Genomic DNA, 5,321 nt, shown 5'->3' with positions numbered 1-5,321 from the left:
GCGAGCTCAGCATCGCCACCGCCTGGCAGCTCTGTGTACTGCTATCCACGCTCCACCTACAATACTTGTGATAACCAGACGAGGCCGGACACCGTCATGTACAGTAATAGCCCTCAGTCATATAGTAATACATGATGTATACATCTGCCATATAGCGATACATGATGTATACATCAATCCTATAGCGATACATGATGTATACATCAGTCATATAGTGATACATGATGTGTGCATCAGTCATATAGCGATACATGATGTATACATCAGTCCTATAGTGATACATGATGTATACATCAATCCTATAGAGATACATGATGAATACATCAGTCCTATAGCGTTACATGATGTATACATCAAGCCTATAGAGATACATGATGTATACATCTGCCATATAGCGATACATGATGTATACATCAATCCTATAGCGATACATGATGTATACATCTGCCATATAGCGATACATGATGTATACATCAATCCTATAGCGATACATGATGTATACATCAATCCTAGAGATACATGATGAATACATCAGTCCTATAGTGATACATGATGTATACATCAATCCTATAGAGATACATGATGAATACATCAGTCCTATAGCGTTACATGATGTATACATCAATCCTATAGAGATACATGATGAATACATCTGTCATATAGCGATACATGATGTATACATCAATCCTATAGAGATACATGATGAATACATCTGTCATATAGCGATACATGATGTATACATAACAGAAATTTTTTGGGGAAAAGACAGAAGCCCTAAGAATCTCTTAGAGACTTTGCCCTTTTCCTACAGGAGATGTGGAAGGCTATCATCCGACTTGACCCTTAAGAGGCTGAGAATTCTGACCAACCCCTGCGGGAACAATTTATTAATGGACTTCTGGATAAGCATAATAAATGTCAATTATAAATGCTGTCTCTTCAACACTCCCAGGCTTGTTTTCTTGAGTTCAAGGAGATTGCCATCGACATCCTTGGAGAACGCTTGCCTGCCCCAGGAGCAGCCTGAGCCTGTGGAGCTGGAAGATGCCGATCTAGCCTCTTCTCCAGCGCAACTGTCAACATCACCTCCGGTGGCTGAAGAAGTTGCTATTCTGGCAGAGCAAGTCCTGGCACGATGAGCAAAATGCTTGAGCGCCTAGTGCAGTTGGAAGTAACTTCCCCTTTAGGTCGGCGCCACACGTGGCGCTTTTGTCTGCGTTTGCAAACGCAGACAAAGTCGCGCCCACCGGGGCGGGCCTCGGCCCGATCGCATCGGCGTTTCTATGGAAACGCCTGCGATCGGGAACGAGCCGCCGGTGTTTCGCGTTAAATTAACGCAAAACACCGGCGGCTCGTTCCCGATCGCAGGCGTTTCCATAGAGACGCCGATGTGATCGGGCCGAGGCCCGCCCCGGTGGGCGCGACTTTGTCTGCGTTTGCGTTTGCAAGCACAGACAAAGCGCCCTGTGTGGCGTCGGCCTTAAAGAGAACAAGAAACACCTGATGCTTCCTCACAGCCAGCCACCCCCTGTGACTCCCAAGCCAAGTTGTGGCCAACTCTGACAAAGTCTCTCGAGACCTGGAGACGAAAAGAAACAAGATTGTTTACTGACTACTGCTGCTAATACGGATATGAGAACAAATGCCATTGGTTAAACAACAAACCTTTGAAGCTATGGGACAACCTTCAAGGGATGAACCTCTAAATCCCCGAGATTCCACGTGGATGACAAGGTTTGTAGGGGCTCGACCTGTGACCATCAATGGATTAATCCATACCGGCTCAAGTGACCACCATCCGCAGTGCTACCATTGAGAAATGCTGCAGAGGAGCATCCCTGTTACAGCCTCCAAGGGCTTATTTGAACATCATTGCTACTAATGAAAAAACTAAATACACGGCTACTGGGACCTCAGGCTCGTCATTGGGGATACCACTACAAGGCATAGTGGTAACGCAAGTACCTGAAGATGGTTACTTTTCCCTGTTATTGGGTACCAATATCCTCCGCCACTGCTGAAGGCTCTCCAGAATTCTCTACCATCTGTGCCCAGTGACTCCAAGAAGGTGATTCAAGAGATAACGCAAGTCCTAACGGCGCAACAGAACTTTTCTGGCCCTGACTGATAAATTTGTAGAGTCCGGATCAAAGATCCTCAACCTGTCCGCCTCTAACCTGGGTCTGAGACATTGGTATGGTGTCAAGCCTCCATGGGTGTCCAAGGTCAAGACTACCAGGGCATAGTAGAACCTCTACCAGCCGATGAAGACCTACTCATTTTGGCAGCCAGAAGTCTAGTCACAGTGTCCCGAGAACAAGTACCTATCCCACTGCTAAATGTGGTAGACTCCTCAGTTGATCTGAGAAGATATCTGTGGCCACCCTCTTCAGCGTCCACCCCGAAGACTTGGTGGAAACCTCACTGTCTGCCTCCCAACAGTTGGAGGTCAACCACAGCGCTGAAGGCGAGCCTGCCGAGAAATCCTGGTGGCTTGAGCTTAATAATAATAATAACAATCTTTATTTATATAGCGCCATCAAATTCTATGGTGCTTTACAAAGGGGACATACAGTCTATGTACAAACAGTCATATGGAAAAATAGGACTGCTCGCAAGAGCTTACATTGTATGAGGATGTAGGGAGGGACACAAGAGGTAAAGAGCTTGTACAATGGTGCAGCCATTCTTTATAAGGAAACAGTATAAAATAATTTAATAATTAAAAATTCTGCTGCTTGAACCAGGCATTAGCTGTAATCATATATACAAAGTCCAAGGTGAAAGTGACTGCAGAGAAGCAGTGAGTGATCAGTCTGCGAGTCTCCTGTCCTGTGAATGTGCAGGATGGAAGTGGGTCCGGCCAGAAGTGACCCGGTTGTGTGAGGGTCAGATTGTGAGTCTCCTGTCCTGTGAGTGATGAATCTGCAAGTTGGGTCAGGCCAGAAGTGACCTGATTGTGTGAGAGTCAGTCTGCAAGTCTCCTGTCCTTTGAATGTTCAGGTTGTAAGTGGGTCCGGCCAGAAGTGACCCAGTTGTGTGAGGGTCAGTCTGCGAGTCTCCTGTCCTTTCAATGTTCAGGTTTTAAGTGGGTCCGGCAATAAGTGACCCGGTTGTGTGAGGCTGCAAGTCTCCTGTCCTCTGAATGTTCAGGTTGTAAGTTGGTCAGGCCAGAAGTCACCCGGTTGTGTGAGGGTCAGGCTGCAAGTCTCCTGTCCTCTGAATGTGCGGGTTGTAAGTGGGTCCGGCCTGAAGCGACCCGGATGTGTGAGGGTCAGATTGTGAGTCTCCTGTCCTGTGAGTGATCAGTCTGCTAGTTGGGTCAGGCAGAATTGACCGGGTTGTGTGAGGGTCAGGCTGCGAGTCTCCGGTCCTGTGAGTGATCAGTCTGCGAGTTGGGTCAGGCAGAATTGACCCGGTTGTGTGAGGGTCAGTCTGCGAGTCTCCTGTCCTTTGAATGTTTAGGTTGTAAGTGGGTCAGGCCAGAAGTGACCTGATTGTGTGAGGGTCAGATCGAGAGTCTCCTGTCCTGTGAGTTATCAGTCTGCAAGTTGGGTCCGGCAATAAGTGACCTGATTGTGTGAGGGTCAGGCTGCGAGTCTCTTGCCCTTTGAATGTGCAGGATGTAAGTGGGTCCCGCAATAAGTGACCCAGTTGAATGCAGGTCAGTCTGCGAGTATCGTATCCTCTGAATGTGCGGGTTGTAAGTGGGTCCGACCAGAAGCCCCTGGTTGTGTGAGGGTCAGATTGTGAGTCTCTTGACCTGTGAGTGATCAGTCTGCAAGTTGGGTCATTCCAGAAGTGACCCGTTGTGTGAGGGTCAGTCTGCTAGTCTCCTGTCCTTTGAATATGTTGGTTGTAAGTGGGTCAGGCCAGAAGCCCCTGGTTGTGTGAGGGTCAGATTGTGAGTCTCTTGACCTGTGAGTGATGAGTCTGCAAGTTGGGTCATTCCAGAAGTGACGCGGTTGTGTGAGGGTCAGTCTGCTAGTCTCCTGTCCTTTGAATATGTTGGTTGTAAGTGGGTCCGGCAATAAGTGACCTGATTGTGACCTTAGTCTCCTGTCTTGTGAGTGATCAGTCCGCAAGTTGGGTCCGGCCAGAAGTGATCGGGTTGTAAGTCTCCTATCCTGTAAGTGTGCAGTCTGTAAGTGGATCTGACTAGATTACTCTGTTCACGTTCCAGAAGTTATTATCCTATGAAAGGCCGGTGGTGGCTTTTATAGATCCAGTCTGTGTGATCCTCAACCACAAATGCCAAGTCTGTGAATGAGGAGACATAGAAGTTATTCTGAGACTAAAGAATTAGATATCACACACAGGTCTAATAATTACATGTATATGTGATGTCTTCTGCCCCTAAGGCCCCTTCTACACTCGCGAATTTTTCCCTGACACAAATTGTCCAGGTTTTTTGCCTTCTTCTGGATCAACAGCTTTAGGTATAGGAAGGGGGTTGTGTATAATAAACCATGTTTAACCCTCCACATGCTTTGTCCTGGTTATTTTTCTGTGATACATAACTCTCAGGTCATTCTGTATATTGGTTCCTAGGCCTGTAACCCATGGCGATGGCCGTATAACGCCACACGGATATACAGGAGGGAATTATGGCGTAGGTCTATTATCTGCGCCAGTTTTCTGTCTGAATTTGCACTAGAAACAACGTGCAAACTGGTTATACATGTATGTAAAGGACGTCCACAATCTGTACCACTGATGGTAGGTGTGCGGCACTTACCTCCGTGTTTCTTTATGTAATAAGGGGAACTGTTCTTAAAGAAAAATAAAAAAATTTGAAAAAAAAGAAAAATCGCCACCTAATATGGAGTGTTAGCTCTTAGTTGGAGTTTGTGACACATTTAATGCAGCGACTCTACAGACTTGTGGCGGACGCTGTATAGTAAAGTTGGTGCCCACTTCCCGAACAGCGCAGGGGGCGCCAGATAATTGGAGACCCTGCGCCAAGTATACAATATTCTGCTGCCCCCTTCAAACTGCACTGCTTCTAGATTGCACTGCTTTAGATACATCCGGCCCTATGGGGTTACTAGAGGCCATTGGGCCCTAAAGCAAAATTCTTAACAGGGTCCACACATCAGGTTCCATCAGAATGTCTCCCATTGGAGTCATTTGTAGCACAGCTGAGGGCTTTGGTCATGAAACATGCCCGTCACCAGGGCCGCCATCACAAGAGGTCTAGTGGGACTGAAACCCCACAGCACTACCTGTCGCCATCGGTCTGAAAAAAATAAAATAAAAACCTAAACTCACCTTCCGTCTTCTCCTCTTTCTGCCCTGCATCACTGTGACATCACATGACC

Source organism: Engystomops pustulosus, chromosome 3 (assembly GCF_040894005.1).
Source record: "Engystomops pustulosus chromosome 3, aEngPut4.maternal, whole genome shotgun sequence".
Classification (NCBI taxonomy): domain Eukaryota; kingdom Metazoa; phylum Chordata; class Amphibia; order Anura; family Leptodactylidae; genus Engystomops; species Engystomops pustulosus.
The sequence above is the reverse complement of the archived record's forward strand: the minus strand, read 5'-3'. Positions refer to the sequence as shown.